Source organism: Cygnus atratus, chromosome 7 (genome assembly GCF_013377495.2).
Source record: "Cygnus atratus isolate AKBS03 ecotype Queensland, Australia chromosome 7, CAtr_DNAZoo_HiC_assembly, whole genome shotgun sequence".
Lineage (NCBI taxonomy): Eukaryota > Metazoa > Chordata > Aves > Anseriformes > Anatidae > Cygnus > Cygnus atratus.
The window spans coordinates 33,778,017-33,805,641 of record NC_066368.1 but is presented as its reverse complement, the minus strand read 5'-3'; the positions used below and the strand labels follow the sequence as shown (position 1 = coordinate 33,805,641).

At 41.8% G+C, this 27,625-nt stretch overlaps 1 protein-coding gene across 1 annotated transcript in view; it reads right to left on the bottom strand.

Moving 5' to 3' along the window:
• The window catches only part of ZCCHC24 (zinc finger CCHC-type containing 24), a 106,950-nt gene that overhangs the window by 13,744 nt on the left and 65,581 nt on the right, over positions 1-27,625 (bottom strand). The gene's annotated exons all lie outside the window — the stretch shown is intronic.

The following is a 27,625-nucleotide window of genomic DNA, read 5'->3' as shown; positions in this document are numbered from 1 at the left end:
ATTTTGATTAGCAGAAATCACTAATTTCACAAACTTCATTAGGCTTCCTGTTCTCTGTAAATGTTTCACTAATTTCCATATTTTGAAGGAAACAGGAAGGGATACTCCCAAATAAAATGGACTGCTGTGATGTCTAAATATTAAACATTGCCTAAAGAAAGCCTGTTTGCCCAGACAAGATATTACAGTTGACAATGACCTTATGTAAATAGATTTCTTCTAAATAATCAAACTGCGTTGTACTCAACAACAGTAATATGCTAATATTTTAAGGTGAAGGTGAGTATTGCATACAGCTGTTCTGAAGAGAGCTATAAGGATGAAGCTGTTTTCCTAGAGTCTCCAGCAGGTGTTGAAATACTGCCCATATATTCACTGTATTTTGTTTATTGTTGCCTAGAAGAAGAGACTTCCCCTGCATTGTGGCTGAGTGGTACAATCACCTATCAAAGGATTTGTTTACATGTCATGCTTGTGGGGCATTTTTTTAAGGTTCCCAGATCAAGATTATGAAAGCTAAATGACACATCATGCTGGGAAAGAGTTTTTGTTTCGGGAGCTTGTATGATTTCTCAGTGTGTAGGTCCAAATTGCTTTCTGTGTGAAAACACGGGTTGGGAAAGCAGGTGGTTGGCAGAAGACCTGAGCTTGGCAGGCGTGCTGGGACTCCAGCTCCTGTGCCTGATAGTGTTTGCTGCATTACCTCCGGTGTCACATGTGAGTGTGTGGGAACGGAGCATCAAGCACACTCCACCCTGCACCCTGGCTGGTGGAAGGTGAGCAGGGGGCACCTTGAACCTACTTTGTCCATTTTGCAGTGTCAGTGAACAATATTTCCTGCATTTTTTGTGCTTATTCTTCAGCATAGTTATTCTTTAAATAAATAAGTAAATAGGACACAGTAGCACAAATAAATACCTATAATAGTTTTTCCTGATTCTGAATCCATTGTGTCACTGTGAATGTTCTGGCTCATAGTGTAGTTGAAGCCAACACTAAGACACACACACAGTTGTATTGTACAAAAAAGTGCTTGGTATAATGAGAAACATTTGGACTTCCATGACTAAATGAGTGCTGGCAGGCACCCAGGGTTTAATCCTCTGATCCATGGTGTCTCTTGATAAAGATGGGAGATTGTAATTGAATGTAGGGCAGGAAAATGTCAATTTATGGAGCTGTCCTTATTTGGGACACTTAATTTGGCTCTGCCTCTGAGGAATTTGTAGCACAACTCAAGTCAGTGTAAGAAGGACCACATGCTCGCTTCATTTACAAGTTCTCAGGGAATTGAATAGGAACCCTGTGTACAGAGAGCTCTCTTGATTGTGAGATGCTTCCCCTCCTCCTGAGGCATCACACATTGCTTTATTTGCAGTTTCAACTGGGGCTAAGCTATTAAACTGGTAGAAGAGATTGTTTCCAACTCTTGATTTCAGTGACGATGCTTTACTGAAACTCTTGGTGCAGTAGAGCTGTGGAAATGCAGCCTCGTTACCCCTACTAAGCAGCAGTCCTTTCAGAAAAAGTGCAGGTCACTCAGTGCATTATTTCCAAAAGCAATAGCACAGGCTTTAGAGACAGAGGATGTCTGAGAAGTCTTGCAAATGTTTATAAACGGTATTTAAACATAACACTCCCACTGCAGAATGCTATGCCAACCATAAACAGCGTTTAACCATCAGACTCCCACAACAACATTTTATGCTAGCCATGATCCACAGATGGGGGCAGCTCAGAGGTGGCCACTCTGAACCAGCTGGTGGCTACAGGTTGCTGCAGCTGAGGTAGCTGGCTGCAGAGGCATCAAGGTGGGATGCTCTGCCCTCACAAATGTGCAGGAGGGCACCGAAGGTGCTCATCCCCAGTGTCCTCTGTGTGTATAGCTGGGCACTGGAGGTGGAGGCTTTCTAAATTAGAAGGTTAAAATTTGGCTTCTCTGACTTGCTCAGTAAATCGGAAGCAGAACTAGGAAAAGAAAGCAGGAGACCTGACTCCAGAGGTAATTTCCTGTTATAATTGCTAGACTAAACTTCGGATTTATTTTAACTTTTCAGCTGTTGCAGCTCCCTCCTCATTCAATGACTTTAGTTTGCTGGCAAAGCTACAATGTTCTCTGTAGGTGTTTTGCTATTCTGTTTTATAGATGTTTACGCTTTGTCCTAACAAATTATTTTCTTTTCCATATTTTCAGTTTCTCAAACTGTGCCCGACAGAATTTGGATTCTCAAACAAGCTCATTTTCTCTAGCAAGAAACATCATTAGGAAGCAGTGACAGCAGTGAAGGCAACTCTCCAACTCCCTCCACCCTTCAGGTCCAAACAAAACAGAAACTTGACAGTATTTGGTGGAAGGCATGACCTGAGTGATGCACTAATGGCCTGAGAGGTCCAGACCAGGGTGTTTTTTTAGGCTTCACCAGCAGTGTGGCTGAATTGCATAGGCACTTCCAAGAAACAGCCTGCTCCTTCGTGCATGGAGCTGGGGCTGCCCACAGGGTGCATGAGCACAGGGGCGGTCTGTGACAGGGCAGTGCCCCGTACTTACCTAGCTGGAGGGCAGAAGCTGTTCTCACCAGAGGTTTTTCTTAAGTAAGTGCCAAAGAAGAGTGTGATGCATTCTTTGTCTTTTGGCATTAGCCTACAGCCTCTGATTTTGGCAAAAGGTGGGACTTAGCCTGTTCAAACAGCTAAGGTCCTATTTCCCCTGCGACTCTTTAATGGTGTTTAACAGTAAGCCTTTGTTTATGTCCTACAACTCCTTCACCGAGCGGTATCTTCTCTCACTTCTTCTGTAGATATGAATTTGTTTTGAACTAATCTGGCAAAGTTATGCCTGTGTTCACAATGGCAAAATATTTTATTGTTACTGTGTTATCTGTTGTCCTGTCACCTCTAGTCCTAGGTAGTCTTTGGCCTGGTTACTGCCCCTGGCTGTGAAAGCTTGGTGGAACCTCTGCCAGGCTCTTACTGTGCTGGAAACAGTATTCAGACTAGGCTACAAACCATAATATGGGCAAGATTTTGACCTTGTCAACTCTTTTTCTTGGGTAGTTGAGTTTTATTCTGCTCTTTAAATAAATTTCTACTGTGATGTGACTGTTACTTTCCTTTGCCTACATGTGTGTGCATCAGACAATTCAAAGATTATTTAATGCAGCCAGCACAGGTAGGCATTTGGGGATGATGAAATCCACACACACAAATCCACACAGATATTTTTCTGGAAGGACCGAAAACTAGGCACTCCTTTAAGCATGGCTCAGTGCCCACATGAGGGGACAGCAGCGGCTTTGCAGAAGGGAGAGCCCGTCCTTCCTGAGGTGCCTGGGGTGGGAGTGGTGGTGGCCCTGGGCCCCTTCCCTCCTCGTGGAGCCTGGCTGGGGAGCAACCCCAGGAGCTCTGCCAAGGAGCCCTTAGTTTAAGAAAACAAACCAAACAACACACAACACCAGGAACAAGGCACATAATGAAGTCAGTCTTGGGCTGGTCTCCTTAGTGCTGAAGCTGAAGGAAACTCTGTCTGGCCTTGAATTCAGGAAGCACCACAGATGCTGCAAAAGTCCTTGCCAGGCTCTCTATCCACAAGCAGCCAGACAAATGAACGGACCTTGCCTTCAGATTTGTCAAATAGGCACATTATTTCAATATTCCAGACAAAGGCTAGGACAAATGACACCATCTTCACAACTTTACCTAGGGTGTACCTAAAAGACAGTGCATGAGATTTGCCTTAATGAGATCCAACCTGTATATACAGCCAGTATTTTTTCGCGTGGCACAGCAATGAAAATGACATCAATATTCCGCCCTTCAGTGACACCCAGCTGCCTCTATTTTTCATCATCCTCCTTTCTTCAGCCAAAACCACAAATTGGCCATAATAAGATTTTAAAACTGTTTAAGTTGAGCTTTTCTGCTGGTAACTGGCCAGCCAAGCTCTCACACAACCTATCAGATTGTGCATCTCATGGAGGAATCTGCCAAAGCACTTGGCAGTGATGGACATAATAAAGGACTCTTTACTTTCCCTAGACAACTCTCTCAAAGTATCAGTTTGTGCAGTCAGCAAAATCAAAACAAAACAACCCCCACATGTCCTGCTTAAAACTAGAATCATTATAAACAACAACTTGCAGAGTTCCCTCAAAGTGAAATGCAGAGCAACAGTTTATTTAATACTGTTCTTTCCTTCATCTTCCCCTGGGTTTGTGTTGCGCAGCTGAAAGATATATAGCACAGGAGGAGGATGAAGTCAGCATGACAGTGGTAGGTGGGTCCCCTTCCTAGAAGAACTCTGTAAGGGTCTGCTTATAAGGATGCTCCATCAGAGCAGAAAAGCAAGAACAGGAAACGATAGCCTGATGCACTGACTGGATCCCAAGGGATTTGTAGGAGGGCCAGAGCTGGCTTTGAAATGTTAGCCCTCTGACACTCAATTGCAAGTCAGTACAACTATGAGGCTGCATTAAAAAAATACACTTCCAGCACTCTTATTTTGCACTTCTCTGTGTACAGTTTTGAGAAACATGATGTGATGGTAAAGGATACTCCACATGCTCAGTTGGAAAAGGAAAAACGAAGTATTATGACTGATTTGATGTATGGGATGTCCTGGCACTCTACTCCTGACTGCTACAGGTTGTAGAGAATTGGGAAAGTCACTTTAGTCCTCCGACCTTTCTCTGCTCTGTGAGCAGAATGATTGCCTGTGGAAGTTTTCAGCAAAAGTAATGCCAAAATGACGTGCACAATGAATCTATAGATTGGTCAACTTTTTTTTCCTTACTGACTTTTGCATTAATTCAAACTTGAAAATCAACAGAATATCTGGACAGATGCAGAGGCTGTGTGTTTAGGAAATGAGTTCTAACTCGTTAGAACTTGTTCTCTGGTTTTGCTTGTAGTCCATGTTGCTGGTGTATGATGTTGCTGATGTGTGGCACTGGAGATTTCTGAGGTTTTTTAACTGAGTTGTAGCTACATCTTTAATTAATATATGCAATACAGGAAGAGCATCTAGGGGATACAGAAACCAAATTAATGCCTCGTTTCATCCTTCCTGTCCCTCGTATAATTTGTGCATTAGTGATATGATGAGAACTTGTTTTGGGTCAGTTAAAGGAAAGGGGGGACTCTTCATTACAGCATTTCTATTAAAAGCTTCTATTTGATTAACTAAACAATAGGTACTATGGAGTTTCTAGGTATAACACGTACCAGACTGAGGAACTATATCATTAGAAGACATGGCTAAAAAATAAAGAAAACTTGCTAATCTGTTTGTGTGACCTAACAGAGGAGGCTAGTGTGTATTTTTTCTGGGATTTTCCTAGCGGGTCTGACCTGTCACAAAGCCTAGGGCTACTTCAGCGGGGAGAGAGCTGTATTGCTCCTGTCATCATGGGAATCATCAGTTATTTATACCACCATCTTCATAGAAACAGGCTCGTTCTTCTCAGGCTGTCTGTGTGTATCTGTTTGCTGCTCCAGGGGTCACCACATATTGTGCTTTTCCTAGTAGTGTATTTTGTCACCTTGCATAGAAAACATTTTCACAGTCTACTGTGTACAGAAGGTTGCTCATACCCACATTTCTCCTTTCTTTATTTCATCTTCATACCTGTACCTCTATGGAGCATAATTACTCTTCACACCTTTGTCCTGGCACTTCTAGAGTAATTTAGACTACTCAAATACCTCTTAAACCTTCTCCTCTACAGGCTGTGTGACTCTGCTAGTTGAGAGAGACCTATTTAGCCATTTTGATCATCCATTATGACAACAATCTCTGTTCATTACTTTTGCTCTTCTAGGATGTAGTTCCATGCAATCAGTGCCTTTCTAGCAGGGTGGTGTTCAGAGTAAAAATGCAGTTCTCCAGGAACAGAGCCTTAAAAGATGCAAGTTTGTGTAGCACACAGTCCAAAATAATATGTCCTTATTTCGCTTGAACAAATGTCCTACTTCTGCTGTTACAAACCTTTTTATTCGCTAAGCCTTGCTCTTGGGAAGCACCGAGAAGTATATCAGCTAAGCTGTGTTCATGAACTTTTTACAGGTATATTCTGAAATGGCAGAAGACCAATTTTATGTTTGCCATTTTAGTATGTATCTCTTGGTTGCTTTGAAAAATCAGTTGTCAACATACCATACGATAACTGCAATTTTGATCTTGTTCCCACAATGGTAAACCAAGGGTAAGATTTGGCAGTATTTGTTACTAATAACACGCACATGGTTTCTGATGATGATTAAAGCAATAGGTATGGTTGTCATGGACATGCTGATCAAAGTCTAGAAATCCAAGAAGCTGCCTTTGGCAAACATTATAACATTTAAATCAAAATCTAGTTTTGCAGATTTTTCAGAATCCTAGCCATGCTTGTGGACAAAGGCTTTTCTTCTGTTACAAAACGCCTAGCTGGACTCGTCATTAGAACCATCCTTGGGCCAAAGATTCATAACACTTTTTCTGTGCTAAGTCACTTTGAAGCATGATACTTGCAGAATTGCCCCAAATTAGTTACTATCTGATCTGTCAATGACTGAATACTGAATGCTCTGAGAAGTTGATAGTGTCTATTTCAGGTCACATAATCAGACTGCCTCCTCTCTCTTTTTGTGGGGCAGAGAGGTCATTTGGAAATTCCCCATCTATTCCGCCTTTCTTGCAGTGTTGTAAAGTCACTTGGTACTATGTATGGTGATGGAGCTTCTGTAGTGTGTCTGAGCACTAATACGCAAATAACACAATGCTTTCAGTCGAGCCCTTTAATAGAAGAAACTTTGGGTGTATAGTTATTGCACATAAATATTATGTGTAGATGAGTCTTGTTAGTGGAGTCTTAATAGACAGTGAAATTCCCATTGCATTCGTAGTTGTAACCAACCTCAATTTTTTTGCCAAATGTTCACGTGAATTTTCCATTTTAGAATTTGAAACAGTATGCTTACATATTCATTTATGTCATGTGTTATATAAAGAGGAACAGGAAATGAGTGTTCAATACATTTGGTAAAATTTCAGAGCTGCAGAACTCAACAAACCCTACCCTAGTTTTCCATTGAGGGAAAACTGCAAATAATTGTCTCGGTTAACTGCACTTCAAGGACTTATTCTACCTGTGTATGCTACTCGTTGCTTGTTGAATGACTGTGAAAGAGCTCCCAAACTATCTGTACTTGCAGCCAATCACAGTTTTAATACATTTGTTCCCGTAGGACATGAAAACAATGGAATTACTTGAGCATATAAATAGTTGCTTAATGAATCTTCTTTTGAAAGTATTGCATAACTCAGCCTAAATCAGAACTAAAAATTTTAAGAACAGGGTAAGAATAGGTCTCTGGCTCTTATGCGTATGAAGATAACAACATTTGGTTCACGTTTTGACAGTTAATATGTATAACTAAGCAAACATGCTAAAAAATTATATTAGGGAATTGTGCTGTGAAAACTGTTTTCAATGTATTAATGAAATAATAAGTAAAAAAAGAGCCGGGACTAGAAAATGGGGATGGGTAGTGCCTAAATGAACCTGGGTCTCTGCTGTACAATTTAAGTATTGCATGTCATACAGAAAATAGGGATTTGCATATCAAATTAAGCATGTGGAAGAGTTAAAATTACACTTGCCTGCTGGGATGCAGTGAGGCACTTCTTTTCGATGTTACAAGATCATATTCTTCCAAACAGCTTGAGATAAAAGGAAGTGGTTGAAATCTTTCTTTCCCCTTCTCTGATACAAAATTGGCCATGTTGAATTAATTATGAAGAAACTGGGAATGTATTCGTTTTAATAGTTTCCTGATGTGCGGACTCTTTTGTCCCTCTTCATCTGTTGCTTGAAAACATATAATAGCAATACTCTCCTCCCCCCTCTCTCTCTCTCTCTCTCTCTCTCTCTCTCTCCCCCTTCTCCTCAGCAAGCACACTGTATTAAATATACTGGTATTCTGTTCAATAGTTGGAATTGGAGTTTTGGAGCAGTGAGGGTCACACTCTTGCTATAAATAGGCTTTACCTCTTCCAAGCTGAGGTCAAGACCCATATTCATGCTGCTGTAGAACCTGTTTAATTGGTCCACCTTGGATGGCTTCAGATTTGTCCTAGGGCTAATGTGGCACAGCTGAAGCACTGCTCTAGTGATGAGTTGACATGCTCACGGAGGACTCTCTTCTGTCCTTTAAAAAGCAGCGGAGTAGCTCTGGTAGCCCCCTTGCCTCTCCTTGCAGGCCATGGGACCCTTTCAGAGACAAAGCAGGTAGGAAGACAGATGTCACTGGAAGTAATTTTGTTATTTGTGATGAGTGCTTTTGAAGCCCAATTCAAAATGAGGAAGCCTTACATTTCATCACTGTTCTGAGATATGTTTATGCAAAGTCTCTGCCTGAAGAGAAGAGTTGGGATGAATTATGATGTTGATATGGAGTTGTAGATCTCCCTTAGAGATCTTATCATCCTTCTGATGACATCTCTCCTCATTAAGTGTCCAGCTAAAGAAAATGTGTGAGCAGACTTGGTTCAGGCTAGATTGGTGTGCTACTACTTAGTCAAAGCAAATTTTCAAAAGAGGATCAAGACTAGGGTATTTTCCACATTATGTGGTGACCATAGATCTTGCATTACTTTTTGTTTCACACTTCAGATGAGAATCCGAGACCTATTTTCACACCAACCTGCATGAAGAATAGTAGTGTCGTCCCTATTATCTGTACTGTTTGTGAGAGCTGCGTAAGAACCTTAGTTGCAGACTTCACAACTCCCCAATTTAGTTCCTTGGAAAACATTTAGTACTTACTCTTCATGAAGTACTGGAGCTTTATCTTACAGTGGGTGCAGCTTGATAAAACTTTGGTGTGAATTTACACAAGGGAGCAGAGACAGGACTTGTGTTAAGAATTAAGAGGACTGTAGGTGCTGATGGGTGGTAGTTTCCTCTCCTGTTACAGTGGCTTTGTAAAATGTTGCTGTATGACTATCCACATCTTTTGGTGCCTTTGTCCTTTTGTAAATCTGGTACTGTTGTGGCTTTCCTCTGTCATATATCTGCTGGGCTGTGTTTGCTGAAAGTACTTTGGGAGGGACTTCAATACCACAGCAATCTTTAGAGGTAACCTCAACTTGGAGAACTGCAACTTTTGCAGGTTCATGAGAAACAATTGGCTGACCTACAGGGATGTCAGGAGAGACAGCCACTTTTTTCCTCTGAGGCAAAATGGTTTGTAGGACTCAGATTACATTAGTTACAATACATTATGCAATTACAAGAAAGATTCTATTTCAACTAGAAGTTTTGCCATCATTCATATATCTAAAACCAATGTGAATTTATTCGCCTAGTTTCAAAATGAAATTGCATCATCTCAAAGCATTGCCTGCTGTACGTCTAAAACGTTTGTAGCCCACAGCAAGGTCAACCTGATATGACATATTTTAATATTCTTAATTAAGAAATATTTTCTTAAGAAGAATATCGAGTTCCTGTTCAGTTTTCTGAACAGTCTCTATCCTGGACTCTGACAGTAGCTGAGGGACAAGCTCTCTGCTCGCTCCAGGCTGTGCAGGAGTGGGTGTATTGCACTGTGAGAATACACGGGGAGGGGAGGAGAAGGAGAAGCAGAGAATATTTTAATTCAGTGCATTTGCACGAGGCAATATAAAATGAGACCTGAGTGGTTTTGCTACTCAGGAAGCTGCTTATTTTGCTGTGGTTTACCTTCTGGACTGATACAGTCTTGTCTTTTCTTGTTCCCTTCAGTTACGTATGAATCATAAAAACAATGCATTTCTTTTAGACTGATTTAGAAATGCTTTTGCTCCTTTAAAGGTTTTAGCTCTTGAGAACAGTTCTTGGAAAGCAAAGGAGATATTTTTAAGATGTTAAGGACAAGTCTCAGTGGAAAACAATGTTTCTAGAACTTTGTCTTCTTCCCTCCTACTGCTCTGAAGGGGACAGGCTCTTAACTATCCACCAAATCTTGAAGGATGTGGGACCTGGTCCATAGCATATCCTGCACCCTACATAAGAATGGGTATAGCTGAAGTAAGAAAAAATCCAGCAGGGGAGTAGGAGCCATGAAGAAAAGAATGTGTCCCTGTGTTTAAGGTACTGGCCTGGGCCCCCGCAAGCCTGGGTTTCATTTCTGGCTTGACTACAGCCTCTCTGTAATTTTGCAGACGAGTTACTTGATCTCTGTGCTTCAGTTCTTCATCTGGAGTATAGGCAGTACTAGCGTACTTTACGTTGTGAGAGTATGACTGTTTGTTACTACAAAGCGAGCAGTATGCAGAAATTTGAGTTATACTGGTCTCAGTTTGGGTTTTGAGCAAGGACTGCCACAGGCCTGTTACCAGTGAACCTGACCTCACGTCTTGAGCCAAGTTTTTTTTTTTTTTTGAAAGGCTCTGCTCAACAGATGTTTTCTCTTTCATATGTTTTATTTTCCCTACAACCAGCCTGGTTAACATAGTCAGAAATGTCATTTTCTATCAACTGCTGGTGACATCTCCACTGATGTGTCATTTTAAAAAGTAAACAGACACTACATGGCAGCAGGTAAGGCAAGTACACACGTAGTCATTACGAGGATTTCTAGCTAGGAAATTGTTCATACAAAGGACAGAGCTTGGGCACTTGTTAGAAATCTTCCCACTGCACCAAAACCAACAGGACGGCTGCCCGCACTCCACCTAACCTCCCCACCCAAAGCAGTGCAGCCGAGGCTCCCAGGACATGAGCATGCTGGGCTGGCTGTGGCCTGTCCTCTGCGATGAAATACCATAGCAGGAGTGTCATTGCTTCTAGCTGGAATGGGCCCTTTGCTTGAAATATTAAGAAACAGGGAAAGGAAATAAAGACCAGATGAGCAACCACCCTCCCTTTCTCCACCTCAGTCTCCTTCCCTCCACCTCCCCACCCCCTTGCTGTCATCTCTGAGATGACATGCAAAAACACTGACTGAGTCAGTCAGCCTGCTTTAAATTACAGCATACTTTCTGAGCCTGGAAAAAGACATGCTATGCATGCCCCAATGTGAAACATGACTTCAGCTGCTGATACCTAAACTGCATAAATGTTTATTATGCTTAATAAAGTGAGAGAGACTTTTCTGGTTGCAGTGTCTATCCTCTAGAAATACTCTGCCAGATTACACAGGCATGATGCATAGAAGAAAATCTTAGAAACCCAACCTTCTGCCTGCAGTGGCCATGTGAAAGTCTCTGCACCTCACGAAAAACTCTCCAGTCCCAGCTGTCTGAGGTAGTTCATGTGCATGACATCACTTGAGGGAGTCTCACTTGCTCATTTGCCTTGGACTCCTGTGCAGGTGCCCGGGAGGAACTCCTTGCTGGAGTTTTCTTCTACTATAGTCTCTGTCTCTTATGACCGAGCAGGTTTTTATCATAACTGAAGTGAATCAGAAAAGTTTCACTGTTTTAAACATAACAGTTAGTTTGCAGTGGAAACTTACAGCCATATACACCTACACTTTAGATGACCCAAAGAACAACATTCTTTGGTGTGAAGTCTGTAATGATACAGTACAAATCTGCGCCTCTAATTTCTTCCACCCTTCCCTTCCTTCCTAGTCCATCCTGTTCCGGCAGTTGTATTTGCATTCTCCACTGTGATCCTTCATTGTTTTTTTCCCTATATGCAAAGCTAGCTTGAATCATCTTAAAAAAAAATCACCTGTGTCCCACTACCAAACATCATTGGCTGCTGCCAAACATTGTTAACCATTCTGTGAAAGTTATGATTGATGTTTATAGTGTTACAAGGACTTTGAGCATTTTAGTAGAACTCTTATGAAAAGAAATTGGGGACAATCAGTTCCCTCTACAATGTTTTACTTGGTCAGACGCAGAAATATGACAAACCCTGAAAGAGAGGAAGGATGGACCATAATTAAGAGTGAAAATGCTGAACGTAGTTCCAACTGTGTTCCAAGAACTTCAAGATTAAAATAATCACTGCTGTTAAAAAAAATAATAATAATTAAAAAAAAAAAAAATTCAAAGCAAAACTCTGTTTTGACCAGAATCTAGTCGGGATTGTGAAAGAAAATGGAAACTGATGGGATTTTCATGCCCATATCCTTTAATACAAGTGCATTATGGTGATGTCTATTATACATTTTATTCACTAGCACTTGGCCTATTCCTTCATTGAAAAGCAAAACTGTTCAACCTTTTGCAGCCTTGCATTTGTACAGTGGCCCCAGACAGCCTTTCCTATATTTAAACATTTTATTGTCAGACACTCACACACAGCATTTCCTTATCACAGGTACCTAAAATCTTACTTCCTGAAAATCGCTGCTTTCCTGTCTGAGTACAGAGAAGTAGCTGTCACCACAGGAGTCTCTTGCTGGACTGCTCTGATGTTGGCAGTACCCCAGATTTGCTGTTAGCAGCTGGCTACTGGGCAGCTGACCCAAAACAGGGTACTAGCCTGAGGCCAGCTGGTAGTTCAATAGTTTTTGACATCCACTGACCCTAAGCAGCATCAGGAAATGGCTTGGGAGGTAAATGGGCCTTACAGAATAATTACACTTTCTCCCCAGAAGTAACCTTAGAGCTGTGGTGTCGGTCTCTGCATGGCTGCTCTTTTGCTCTGCAAGTCACATGCATCAGAGGTAAAGCTGGTAAAAAGCAGCACAAGTTATTTCACTAGGCATGCACAGATGATTTCAGCTTCCATTGCTGTGCATTAGACAAGAATAAAGTAGATATTGTTGTTTCGAACACTGGTGTCCAGAATGCACCTATTTGACATTCTCATGCCATCAGAGCATGATACTTTATGTGAGAACTAATCTCTTTGCCTCTACCTCTATTTTAGAGTGGGTCTGCCCAGCTTAAGAGCAAAAAATAACTGGTTAGTTATTATGGTTAACAGCAAAAAAAAAAAAAAAAAGTGTCCCTGACAACAGTGTGTTTCTTTTTACCACCCTTGTTTAAAGGAGATGGCACTGAAAAGAATGAGATTTGGAAACTTTGCCCCTGTATTTGTTGCACAGTCTTATTTAAAAACTACTTTTTGCCTGTGCATAGTCCTGAGCCCAGTAGGGCTTCTCTGTATTTTTTTATTCTGACCATTTCAGAGTGCATTAGCGTGGGGAAGTAAACTTAACAAAAATTACCACATTAGGTATCTCTTTTACTAAAGAACGTGATGCTCCAAAAAGCACGTGTGAGGGACAGCTGCAGTGTTCAGCTTCTGTACATGTTCTAGGAGCATTTTTTTCTAAGGTGCTCGTTCTAATTTTAAATGTTATCCACATTGTCCTGTTCAGAATATAATTCTACTTTTGTCCTAGCAGGCGGTTTTAATACCCACAGGCAAGTAAAGTGAAAAGCTCAGTATCAAACAATAGAAAGGATGAATACATGTTCTAATAGAAACCTTATGAGAGCAGAGGATCCACCAAGGGGCTGTAAGGCACAGAAGGCACGACAAGGCTTTGTGCTGTGATCAGTACTTTCTTGGAAACATGTCTGTGACCAAGGCCATCTTCAACTTCTCTAAAGTCTAAGGCAGTCTTCACAAGACAGACAGTGAACAGGCCACTGCAAAATGTCTGTACTAGCTGCTGTCTCTCTCTATTGTTTGCTCAAGTCTAAAAAACTATTAATTTTTGAAAGGGTATTGTGCAAGAGGAATCTGGTCTGAAACGCTTGCCATAGTGTTGGCTTCAGAAGGCCATTGGAGAGGTGGGATGAAGATGTGGGGAAGGGAAGCATGCAGTTGTTTATCCCTTTTGCTACATTTTCCTCTTCGTTTCACCCTGATGCTCTTTCCGTAGAGAGATTCCAGTCTTAGGACAGGTTGGTGCCTGCTGCTTGTAGAGGTGCAGTAGGAGTGAGCTAGCCTTGATCTTGGAGGGGAAGAAAAATCCCGAAGCATTGAGAAACCTTATTAGGAGTGCTCGATTTGTTGTTTGTAGTAAGATACTCCTCTCTGTTACATGGGAGTATTTCAGCAGTTAATATTATAAGGAAAAAAAATCTGTATGGAAAGACAGAACAGAAGATGAATAGAAACAAGTGCATCACACCTGTCTTACTATAAGGTTTCTGAGTCTAAGGATGTTTTCTTCCCCGGTCAAGGAGTACCGTAAAGGCCGTGTTGTTTTGGTAAGCCACAGATTCAGACTCTTGCATGGAGGCTGGCACAGCAGCGGGTGTTTTCTAGTCCCTTGATTTATTTATTTTTCCCAGTCTTCCAAGGCCCAGTTAATTTTATCCGTGCTGTACGTTCCAGTGGGACGTTCCGTTCAGTGTGTGGCTAGCCATGAGAGGCTCATTATCCTTCGCAGACTCAACACAAACCCCCGATTTTGAAAGGCAACAAAAGCAGAGGCCGCTGCCCCTTTCCGGTCCCTCGGGCCGAGCTCGCTCCTCGGTGCCCAGCGCAGCTGTGCCTTTGTGCAGGAGGGCTCAGGAGGAAGCGGCGGGCTGACAGGTGTGCTGTGGAGAGGCCTCGGCCGGGCAGGCCGCCTGCGCCCGCACGCACGTCCCCGCACACACGGCTCCTGTGTTCGGCTTCCTCCACAGCCTTCAAGGGCCTCCTTGTCGCAGCACGAGTCATCTCATCATGCAGCCTGCCTTTCTGCGCTGTCTCCCAGCCAGCTCTGGCCAGAATAATCCCCTTTCTCAACCCTAATACCACAGCAGAAATGTCATCGTTACTCTGCAACGCTGGTATTTGTCAAGTTGATGGGAACAATGAGAGCATTCATTTAGCCGGGAGACAGGCAAAGGGCCTCAGGAAAAACCCTTCAAGGGGAAAGAAAAAGTTCTTCTGTCAAACTCTGAACTCCACTGGAGCTGCCATTTGTCTTGAGGCTTGACTGGGTAGGAGACGGGGGCTGCCTTGCGCTGGCCGTGTCTTCAGCTGGGGTCACGGGGCAAGCTCAGGTTTTATTTTTTAGGACAGCTGATTAGCAACAAAGGGCCTCTCTTCCAAGAGAGCTGCGTCTTTAGTAATCATAGAGCTCTGCTGTTCAGCTGCGTTCACTTGTGCTTTGTAAAATTAAACCTGTAAGAAATGGATTTTACCTTCATGCTAATTTATACGCACATGCAGTTATTCTAATATGAGAGACCTGTATCTCCTGTCCAACATCCAGCAATATAAAGCCCTTACTGGTAGCGAGGGACAGCTTGAGCTCTATCAACGGTACTGGTAAGAGGTATCAAGATAAATTAAAGAAAGTCTGTTCTTCCTTGAACATCCTAGTAAGTGCTGCTGGATGCTGAGAAAGTAGAAATTCCACTGGAAACAAAAAGCCTAAGCAAGACGGCTAGCTGTTTTGACAGTTTGCTTAAGTCAGCAGTCTTCTTGCAAATAGCATTGGTTCTTCTTGCACTTGTTGAATATCAATAGATAGCAAAGGATAGCACTGCATTTTCAAGAGTACTCCACTGTAGAAAACTGTTGGATTTATTTTCAATAAATACTGTATTACCTACAAGCTGAGTGTGAGTACTTAGCTCACTTGGAACTCTCCCTGGTACACAGAGGTGCTTAACCCTAGGCTATTTGTGTTATGAAGATGGCTACAGTGGAGATCTGGCAAGGTTTAAGAATTTCAGATAATCTTATCTTTCTATTTTAAATAGAAAATGAGGCTGTGTTAAAGCATTGTCACACCTTACTGCAGGGGTTGGTGTGTTTTAGTGGAAAGCTAAATCCATTTTGTGGGCCATTAATAACATACTTTGGGCTATTTCCCACTCACTCCCATTCCAAAGCACTCAGCAAATTATACAGTGTGTATCTACTGGTATTGAAATGCAGCTACCTTTGGGATTGAGAGCAGTGTCAGTCTGTGCTTTGCATTTTGCTAACTCTTCACAGCAAGGCTTCTTTTATTTAAAAAAATTACTTGGATATGCTCAGTGTCTACAGTCCTCAGGAAGAGAAGCTGCTTCTAATAGCTATCAAATGCAAGGCTGTGTTAATCACAGTAGGATTTGAATCAGCTTTGAGAAGCTGAAACAATTTTATCATAATTCATAATTATTGTAAATAAGAGATTAATAGCAGTAATAAGAAAAGGATATAGAAATATCTTTTTGTGTATTTAGCTTTCACGCGCAAATGGTAACAGGAAGAGTATGTGTTATTTACACTTAGCATGATGTATACTATTCACCCAGCAAAGATAGGGAGTTTTCCTTAAAATGGTGAAAGACACAGTTCAATTTGATATAATGTTATTGCTAGGTGGGTCATGAGAGAAGCTTTAGTTAAATAGCTTCATACTGAATTTTGAGAACAAACAGACAGAGAAGACTCAGATGGTGGGATTGTGGCTCAGGTGACCCCTTATTAAAGGCTGACATAGCCAAGCTTGGAGGAGGAACTGTATTCTAAGCAATTCCAGTTCCTTCTTGAAAATAAAAGGAGGAAACGTGTCAAGCATGTCACTGTTAATCTCTTCTGATGGTTGCAGGGAGTGTTTTCGTTGTACGGCAAGATGCTACAGCTGTCAGACTGGCCTGTGGGCAACATGCTGCATTTTATCCCCCTTCGGGTTGCCAGGATGCATTTGGGGAAACATGTGCAAGAAATCATCTTAGAGATTGCCCATCACCCGCTTCTTTTTAAGGACATTGTTCTGAGCATGAAATCAGGATATAAACAGGAAGGGCTGTCTCCATCTTATCTGCATGTGCAATAGCAAGGGAATCCAGATTGTCTTTGCTCCTCTAAAGCATCCACAGTGAAGTGCCTTAATCCTAAACTGTATCTCAGGTTTTTATGACACCTTTGTGCTGGTTTTCTCAGGTTTTATCCAGATTATTTAACTTCTCGATCTGTTATATAAACCTGTAAAGCTTAAAATGCCTATTTTCTATAAATAGGAAACCCAAAAGAACTTAGCCAAACATACCTAAAAATGAGTGTCTGTTAGGATTGTCCCCCAATTACTTTATATCTATTACACACTGCCATTATTGCCAGTTCAGTGATCTATTATGACTAAATTTGTCAAACCAGAGGTGTTTCTTTAAAAAAAAAAAAAAAAAAAAAAAGCTTTGATGCCAGAAGGCTGTAACCACACAAAGACTATCTTTCAGTTCTCTTATGAAACAGATGTTTCATTGCTTCATATAGAGGAAATCGAGATCAGCTGATTACCTCACAGGTTGGCCTGAAAAAAGTGAGCATGTAACTTGCACTCAAGGACTGTGAGAAGTGTTTCAGAACTGTGCTGTTTTACTTGGGAGAGGGGTAGCGGTGAACAACCAGCTTGGAGAGGTACTTGGCAAGGAGCTTCTGATGACAATATGTTTTTGAAGGCACCGTGAAACAAATAAATGTTCCAAAAAAGGAGATATGCACAACAAATTCCAGGGCAGGAGAACAGCTGCAAAAATGTTTTCTCCCTTTGTTTGATCTCCAGTTTGAAACTGAACTGCCTTGTTTCACGGTGCCTGCAAACAACTGAATTGCTTCTAATGCCACAACTCGCACGTGTCTGTTGCAACTATTTGCAGCCATCTCAGCGTGTAGGTGGACGAATGTTTAGCAGAGCTTTGTTCAAGACGGCATTTGAAATGATTAGCTGGGATTTTCAAGGGGTGACCTCCTGTCACTGCTCTGAATACACCCACATTGTGCAGGAGGGATGAGGCCATGCTGCTGTGGTGCTGCTGTGGTGCTCTGCTTGGGACGCAGAGGTGTGCGGGTTCTGCTCAGGCTGCTGCCGTGGGGCATGGCAGACCTCGAGTGCTGTTGGAAAAGCTGGGTGGTCTGTCCCAGCTAACATGTATACAGCTTTGCAGCTCTGTGCATAGGGTGTTTCTCTGGAAAATGATATCCCCACTTGTATTCGCTGGAAACCGTGTTGGGACTTTGAAGGATACATTCAACACTGTATAAGGAGAACTGTGCTGGAAACTTAAGGCAGCCCTGTTACAGCAAAGTCAGTTTTGTAAACTTGCAGAAGAAATTGCTTTCAACCACAACTTAGCAAGAGCCCGTTGAAGCGTGTGGGGCCAATTTAGGATTTGCATTCCCCTCTCTCAAGCAATTTGCGTGGCTAAAGTGGGTTACGGTACAAATGTTTAACCAAAAGAAAAAAGGCATGTCTCCTGTTCACCACTGTTGTGGATTAACAAAGAGCAGGAGTAAAATTGCACGTGAAGCTCCTGCCTGGCAGCAAGAGCTTTTCCAAGAGCAGTTCCAAATGTCCCCCTAGGAAGGAGTGCTGGAGGTGGCCTGGACTTCAGCCTGCAGAGCCTGTGCTGTGTGCAGGAACAGCTGGGAGGGGAGGGACAGCACGGCGCTCGGGCAGCTGGCAGGAGGTCACTTACTGTTTGCACTGGGGGATAGGAAGGATGAAAGGCAAGAGCTGGACCTTGCCAGAAAAAGGGCATATAAATAAAGGGTGGAGATTTTTTTTTTTATACTATCCAGGAAATAGAGAGTAGCTGTTCACAAACCTGTTTATTCATATAAATAAAATCCTTGCAGCACAGCATTTCACATTCATTTGAATATGGTGATTTTCTTCATGCCATTTAGGTAGAGATGAATATCCCCACAAGCAAAGGATATACTCATTCCCTTAAATGGAAAGAGCTGAACAGATCATTATATTGAAAGAAGATAGAGTTTGCAGAAGGAATTAAGCACCCCAGGCACACTGATGTCCTACAGCATCCCTGAAATTCCTGGACCACGCAGTACCATGGCAAGATATCTAATAGGAGGAAAGGGCCCTTTTGGCCAGTGTGAAGATGAACTTCCCCGAGCAGCATCAGCACTGTTGCACATTTGCCTTCCCTAATCCAAGTGCTTAGTCAGGTAAGCATGTTTCAGAAAACAAATCAGCCCAGATGCTAGCTGAGCCAGAGTTAAGCAAAGGTCACTCAGGTGCCACCATCTAAACCAAGGCCCTAAATCCCTACCCATTCTCGTTCCCAGCTACAGAAGCAATAACCCAAACAGTTTTCTCCCATATTACATACAATTTCCCTAACCCCATTGTTTGTCTGGTTCTTTCTTAGCAGAAATTGCAGCATGTGTTGTATGTGATTTTGAAGAGAATATTCTGAAAGTCTGCATTGCACGCTGTATTGTCAGTGGATAGATACACAAAGTACACTTATTGTAGAGTGTGGAAATTAGGTCAAATAGAGGTAGAGTTTAACATCTAAGGGAGAAACAGGCATCCAAAATACTGATTGGCATTAAAGGCAGGTATGACTTTGGTGCCCCTTCTCTCAGTGAAAACAATGAGAGTAATACAGTCTGTGCTTTCAGCCTTGCCTACATATTCATCCTTCTTGATCAGTTGTCTGAAATCAGCTCTCTTCCAGAAAACAGAAGAGTAAATGAGGCAAAATGGCCATCAGATGGTCCACGCTTGTTAGTAATTAATTAACAAATTCTTTCCTCTTTCGTTTTTTTCCTGCTATGAATTTCATGCTCTTCCTTACTTTTTTCTCCTCTTTTCAGGATCTTAATTTTTAAAGGTTTCAAAAGAAAACAATTTTAAAAATAAATAAGTGTAAAATCTCTAGGTCATTCTTCTCTGCAGAAAAACAGTGCTGTCATCTACACATAAAGCTTTTTTTTTTCCAGTTACGTATCTTCCCCCTCAACACTGTCCTCCACCCTGACTACTTGCTCCTTTTTAGTCTCATTATGACAAACAGACTTCTCTCTGTGGGGCTCGGTGGTTAGTAATAACTCAGCCCCATGAGGCAGAAGTATAACGTTATAGTCTATGTGATCTGTCATAAGTGGTGATATGTAGGACTGTACTGTAAGTAGTTGCAGGAAATGCAGCTTACAAACCTATTTATTAAAACCTATTGTAGAAACAGACACACAAACTGTAGCAATTAATGAAAAAGTCTCAGAAACCCAACTATATGACTTGCAAATTATTCTTGAACACAAAATTGCACCAGTAAACTGTTTTCAATTAATGATTTACCAGTTCCATTTGACATTGAGCAGAAGATCCCAGCTGAGGGTAGTAATTGTGGTAGACAGGAAAATATTGCACATTGGCTTTGGGTTCTTCTGAATTTCAAACCTAAAATGAGTATAGATGATAGCTTTGTTCATAATAATAACCTGCTGGGAACTTGAAATTCTGCCTTTTTTTTTATCTCTTACAACATCAGTAGCAATCATTTTCCCAGACTTGACTGAAAAAACAAGTGTTCCTGACTGATGGAAAAAGAAGGAGCAAAGACCATCATTAACCCTTATTCATCATATTAATAATACATGTAAAAAGACCACAGAAGCTTAAGTGTTTTGCTTCAAAACCAGCAAGAAGATACACATCCTCTTGATGTACAGAAAGATGGAAGAAAATATCCTACTGTCTGTTTTCCCAGCATTAGGACCAAAGCACTTCTATACAGTATGATGTAACCTATCATCATTTGGCAATCTCTCCCACCCTTCTTTGGTGGAAATCTTGTTTTAAACAGGATTTTTCATTTTTAAATATATTTTGTATATATGTACGTCGCTACGTATTTACTTGGAGACAAGCTCAAAATGTGCATACCTAGTCCTCAGTGATATTTGTGGTAATCCTTAATTGCAGAGTACCCTTATTTCTAAAGTTAAGAAATAGATATATATCTATTTTACCCTATTAAAAACAGTTTTTGCCCTCAGGGACAAGTGCTAGTGAGATGGTTGGCGATCCTCATAGTGGAACTGTAGGTACCGTTAGGTAATATGGCTCAGTTCATGAAACAACTTGAAGATGAGGATTTAGTGGAGCAGATAGTCAAAGAGTTTAGAATACTCCATGAACTCAGTGAACACATCTGTAACATCTGTAGGATCTTGGCACGTGATCCAACCTATACTTCTGTTTTGTGGAGGGGGTTAGAAGACGAGCTGACTCTTGAATTGCTAGGACATATGTTGTGCTGCTCTTGAATATCCTTAGCTTTCTGAAACATCTAGACATTTTATTCAGGTGTACAGTATTGTACTGTATACCTGATATTCATGAATATGAAGAAAGAGGTGAGGAAGATATGAGTAAAGACGGCTAGATGATCTTTTGCAAAGAGGGGCTAGCCCACAGTGTTTGGAAAGAAAAACATTGCTTAACAATTATGACAAGTTAGTCTCAGAGAGCAATGCTATAATAGGCCTAGAAGAGTGACTAAATTTGACGAATGTTGGGATTGCGCTAGTCCTAAAACATTTCCCCAAACTCTCTTTTCTGTTTGCCAGCATCAGCGCGTGCTCTAGTTCAACTTGAGGCAGCTGGTTTTCATCCACGAATTCAGTTCACCCAACTGAACGTGGGCTCTCTGTGCGGCAGCGATATAGTTGCAGGCAGTGAAAACTAGCTAGTGCCATGTGTCACATATACATAATGCGACACGTAAATGCAACTGTCCAACCTAGTAAATGTAACCGCACAGATACAGTAAGAGAACAGAGGGAAAACTGATTCTTGTGGGAAGCTGCAAAAATGAGCCAGAGGAGAGGTACAGCTATTGGAAATGCTGTTCCTGTTGACGAAGACCAAAGCCATTTTAACACATCACTGGTCATCTGCTACTTTTTTTTTTCGGTGCAACAGCTGTATCTCATGGCCAGTAGTGTCAGATGCTAAAGAGGTGCAGGTTGAAGAGAATGGATGTGTTCCCTCCTCATTGCCAGAAGGAGGTCATCCATCAGTGCCATTAAAGTGATTTCATTTGTGTCCTGGCTTGTATCCAGGCTTCACTGGGACTGCTTCAGTTAGCTAAATAGATTCCCTTAACTCTTGTAAGACGTAGATTTCTTGCCACTGGCAAAGCATTCCTTCAGAGAACTGTATTTTTATCTAAACCTTTGCAAATATGTCAGCCGGACAAGAAGCTGTTCAAGATGTTCACACAGGGAAGCAGGAGGTTGATTTGAACTTATACCATACAATTAACCAATCCTTTCATAAATATTACAAGAATAAGTATTGACTGTGCTGTTTAAGTTGCTACTACATTGTCTTAACCCTCCCCTTCCCTACATCTGCTTCTGCCCTCCCAGTATCAGCCTAATCAATTCTGCGGACATTTGGGATCAGCAGCCTCTGGCAAAAAAGGCGATAAAGCTTCCCTAGTATTACTGTGGAGCTATACGCCAGATCCAGGATTTTTAAAAAATATTTTTACTACCAGCCACAGAATGGCTTAGAGCCTAGATCCTGCAGTAGGAGTCCCTCCAGCAAACCCATTTAATGATTCATCCTCATCTTTCTTAAAAGAACTATAATGTTGTCTGCAATATACACATTGGACTTCACTGCAGGTGTAGGAACAAGATCCTACCAATTGCAGATATCCAGCTCATTAGTCTTAGGATCAACAGCATAACCTTTCACAAGCTTACAGGTAACGTTTTAAAGCATTCCACTTATTGAGCCTATGCAAGTGGTCTTTTTGCTTGCCTTTTAAGTTTGACCTTGTCAGCTTTTATGATTATGGTTGATGTCTGCAGCACGGAGCAGACACCACACGTATTATAGTATAATTTTGCTACATTTTGTTTGTATTAGCAGATTGCATTTGAATGTGCAGTCATCACAATGAATGGGGTGCATGAAAAAGTTTTCTGTACAAATCCAAGGACAGCAAAAAAAAAAATATCTCAACTGTTATCTGAAAAATGGAAATAAATTGCTAGGGTCCCAAGTTCCCATAAGTTCTGCAATTGTAGTAAGAAGAAGCAGGTATAGTTCAATATAGCGCCCTGGAAATGATTAAGTGTGCTTCGTGCTCTGGAAAGTGAAGATGTGAGGGCCTGTACAGCCTAACCCTCGTAAGACCCTCCTGTACAGCACTGCCCATCAGCCTGTGGGGACAGCCCCTTCACATGGGGACGGGTCAAAACAGCCATCACTGTGAGCCTGGTTGCCCTGAACAAGTCCCTTGACCATACTAATGCCAACTAGAGAGTCCTTATAAACTGATATAATTGATGGTCTTTGCTCAGCAGATAAGCTATCACCAGTTTGAGATCAAAACTGAACAAGTTGAGTGCCAAAACTCTTGTAATGGCGCTTTTTGGTTGCACTGTTAGACCAAACTGCATGGCACTTCCCTGGTATGCCTGTCTTCAAGCTTTACCATTACATTTTTATGCACCTACTTTTCTTCTGGAAATAAAATTGGGCATCCAGGAACATGTATCATTATGTGTATGTGAAAAGCATCAGTTGTTTTACTTCAGTTTGGGACATTTCTTTCACATCTTCAATGTGTGCTAACAGTGCTCAGCAACTTTAAAATCGATGTAAAGATGAAGCCCTAAAATTCTCTCAACAATATTGTTCAGCATCCTCACTCATTGGAATAAGCTGATGAAAGTAAAATAGAGGAAGAGGATGAACCTAAATGTAGTGTAGAAGTCTTGGCTTCTGTGCAGTCAGTAATGCTAGGCTGTTTCATGCAGCTCAAAAATTATCTTTTGAAATAAAATGTGGATTGAACAAGGACCTGACAGCCCCAATGAGCACTACCGTCAGTGCTGGAACTGGCATGGTTAATCCAGACCGAAGTTTGTTTCACAGCACTGAAGGGAGCAGGCCCCTCAACAGTCCTCAGTTTTAAGATGACTTTAGTTCTTTGCAATTGCCAATATAGCACCTGCACTAGAAACAAATTTTTAAAAAGTAGGTCATAATCACACATGCAATTGTTGATTGCAGAAAACAGGCAGGCTATAAAGTTGTCCTGTTCTATCTGCTCTAAGTGCTGGCATGCAAAGTCAGGAAACCCAGAAAATGCAGGACCACCTGTGGAGCCCTTGTTACAGCATGATCCCATTAAGTTAATACTCTCAAGGCTCTCTGCTGACTAATACAGGCAAACATTACAGCCAGCAAGGGGTTTAATAAGTGGGACACTTTTTACCTAGGGCACATGCCAGCCCTAAGGTTGCTGCGGAAAGCAAGCACGAAAGTAAGCAAGAGGTTAAAAAAGAAAATGTCTGGCTTTTTCAACAGCTGGGTTCCATTGTGAAAGGGTCATGTGGTGCCAAGGAAAACAGAAAATAGGAAGGCACACAGATTTGTTAGTTTGAAGTAATTGACCACATGGTGTCCAATGGTTTGTGTTCTCATGTTCTCCAGAGCAAAGTCCCACGGGAGCTGAGGCAGGGGTTCCAGTTCCTAGCACTCTATTGTTTACCCTGATGGTTTCCAGATGCTGGAGACAAGGACAGTGAAATCTTTGGGATGCTGCCAAAGAATGAAAAAGACCAAAGAAAACATTGAGGATATTTTTTCATTTTATTTTTAAAGAGACAGTACTTCTTTTCACTAAGATCACCTTCATTTGCAATTCCTCTCCTCTCTCAAATACACATGCACGCACTTCTTTCCCTTTCTGCCCTCTCTGTTTCTCGGTCTTTTTGTATGTAAACAGCTCTGTAATGCAACCAACCAAGTGAGAGCAATGCAGATTTTTTTTTTTTCTCCCTTGGCATCCTTAGCTCATTTAGCTGTAACACAGTGGATGTGCAAAAATGGTCAGAAAACCCCAGCAAGAACTTCAGAGCAGGCACATCACCAAGAGAGTGTCAGCAGTGATGGGAAAGCCTCAGAAGGCTGTGAGTTCAAGTTTGCTTTGGCATGGCTGTAAGAAGTTTGCAGAACTCTACAAAGCTTTTCCAAACATCTGAACCATTGAAATTAGGGAAGGGGAGCAAGACTGGGAGAGCAGGAGGCACTTTCATCAGCAAAGCCAGAATGCAGAGAAGACCAAGGGAACGCAAATTATGAAAAGAGCCCTCCTGGTAATTAATTCTCAACTCCTAGAAGGATGAGCTCTAAGAATAGGACGTGTCTTGCAGTGGGGAGAGCTGGTGTTTGGAGACCTGTCTCCTAGTCAAGCCTGGCTGCAAGCGCTCTGAGTCAGAGTGAGTTTCTACATCACACCTACGTGTGTGTACGCGCTTGTGGTTGGGCAAGGGCTGTGGAAATCAAGGAAAAAGTTCCTGTTGCCTTCAAAAGGTTGTGGATGAGATAGCTGTCCTGGTCCCAGTTTAGAAATATCAGGTTGTGCCTTTTTTGTTGTTTTAATGAAGAACCTCTGCGGTATCTGCTACAGCTATGTCCTTCCTGCAGTCTTCACATCTCCTGAAAGGAGATGCATGGGAAGGGGTGTCTTGCAGGAAAAAGATCCTCTAGAGGAGCATTTATGTAGAGATTAATTTGCTAAAATAAAACCTTAGCAAAGTCAGGCCTCTTGAAACAGTCTAAAAGCCTGATTCTAGATTCACTGCTAAGTGTAAAAATCCACCCAAATTATTGTTCAGAATGTTGAAAACCTGAGGCAAAGGCTGCTGCCAGGTCTCAGGCTCTCTGCTACTGCCGTCCTCTGCTTATGTGGTCTCTTTCAAAGAACCTCTTACAAAAACCAAAGATACTGAGACTTGGTGTTCTGGGCCTAAGCTGTGATAAAATGACACCACAGGTTTCCTTTTTCTGCTTCCTGTTTCCTGGACACACTGAAACAGAGCTTACAGCTCTTTCCTTTGTGATTTGTTAGTCTTTGGGTGTAAGGCTGATAAAAATGTGGTGTTCAGAGAGGAGCAGTAGTTTGTTTCTAGTGTGTTTTACAGATTCTAGTGTTTAAAGCAATTAAAAGTCTCTATACCAGAACCCACTGCGTTTCTTTCCATAATTCCTACAGCAAAGAGAATTTATTTTCTTTTTCTTACTGCATGCATTAACAATAACACAGTGGAGCTGAATCCTGACAGCACTGAAATCAAAAAGGGCTTGAGAATATGATTTCTCAGCAGATGTTATAAAACAGGACTCCCAACGTGACAGATACTTCGGCAAATGCCAGCAGGGGTATGTTTGTGCATTGACTTGTATGTGCCCGGTCATTTTGTGAGTCAGACACAGGGCTGTGCTAACAGAAACCTCGATGCACATGCTTGCTAAGTCCATTCGCAAACAAGTTGAGAGGCACGTGATGGATAAGTTGACGTATCTATCTGTTTGATTACATGCTAAAAACATTAACTGTCTTATTTTGTCCAAGAGCTGTGGTGCTTTCCAGCTCCACAATCAGATCAGACCACGCTGCATGCTAGAACAGGATGGCCTCTCTTGCACACTGGTGCAGTGAGGTACAGCATCAGCCTTCACCTTTTCCGCTTTTAAGTAATAAAATGTAAACTATTTGAAAACAAAAGGATCTCAGTTATTCTCCAGCTAACCTCGTTCCTCACTCCCAAGTAAAATGCAGTAAATGAACTGCAAGCCTATTTCTCTCTCCACAGACTGTAAAGAATCAAGGTTGGGATTACCTAGTATCTGAATCGTGTCTTGAATGGTGCCTTTTATCAGCAACCAGTCAGGGCATTCCGTATCAAGATGTCGTTTTACAGTACAGCATGCCTTACACCCTGATTTTTTGTTGCTCTTATGCTATCCATGGTAACTGTGTCATCTTCTCTGGAGTCAGAACTTTTTGTTGTTGTAACTGATGGTGTTTATTTCTGCCAGCGAAACGCTTCATTTTGTCCCCACGTGTACGTGCCAGAGCTGCTGTGCTGGGCCAGGCAGAAACGTCCAGCCTGGCAGGGCCAGCAGTGGCTGCCAGGGGGTGTACAACAAGCAGCTAAGCAGCAACTGGTGCTGCCCCAGGATGCTCAGCCCACCTCCAGCCACCTGTCACCCAGGGGTCCCCTGTGCCAGAGGTGTGGTACCTTTTCCCCACTCCTTTCTGGCCTTGCGTCTCTGCAGTATGGTCTGGGAGTACTGTTAGCATAGAGCACAGCTGGCAAAAGCGAGAACGAACAGCGGTGGTGTGATGTGCTCGCCAAGTGCCAGTGCTAGCTCATAACTCAGTTCTGCTGAAAAAATCACGAGTGACTAACCAGTGCGTATTTTTTGGTTTGGGCGGAGGTGGAGAACAATGAGACTGCCAGATACTGAGCTAAAATCCTTATGTTCCCCATGCTTTGCCTTCTAACTTGAAAGATGCAGATAAAATCAAAATGACTTGCTGTCAAATGAAAACTTGAATACTTAAACCTCAATCAATTTGTAGTCGTTCTGGTTTAATGAGATGTAAACAAAGTAAAACATAGAAAATGCTTTGAATGAGGAAATGTAACTCACACTTAAATTAATGCACTAAATTTGTTTAATTATTATTAAGACTTTAATTTTTGCAAAAGCATAGGGGAAGACTTGCAGCCTTGTAGAGAGACTGCATCAGTTTCTGTATATTTTGCCTCCATGTTCTCTGTCCCAGCAGACTTGAAATGAATAGGTGCCTAACTGGAAGTACTTCTTAGTCTGCACGTAAAGTTTGAAGTGTACTGGAGGACAAGATAAAATGAGCAAGGTTTAAAAGGATGTTTTATATGTGATGATTTTTCTTATTTCTTTACGTGATGCTGGATTGGTTGAAGATGTCTGAGGACTGATCCTTAGCTAGTCTAAATAGATATAGATGGATAGATGCATCTTGGTGGATTGGTAGTGGTTGTGAATCTAGCTCCCAGCATTTCCCTCTTAAACACAACAGAAGAGCTGAACTGTATGGAAGGATATTTACTGCAATCCCCTACACACAGCACTGCAATTTTGACTGTCTTCTAGG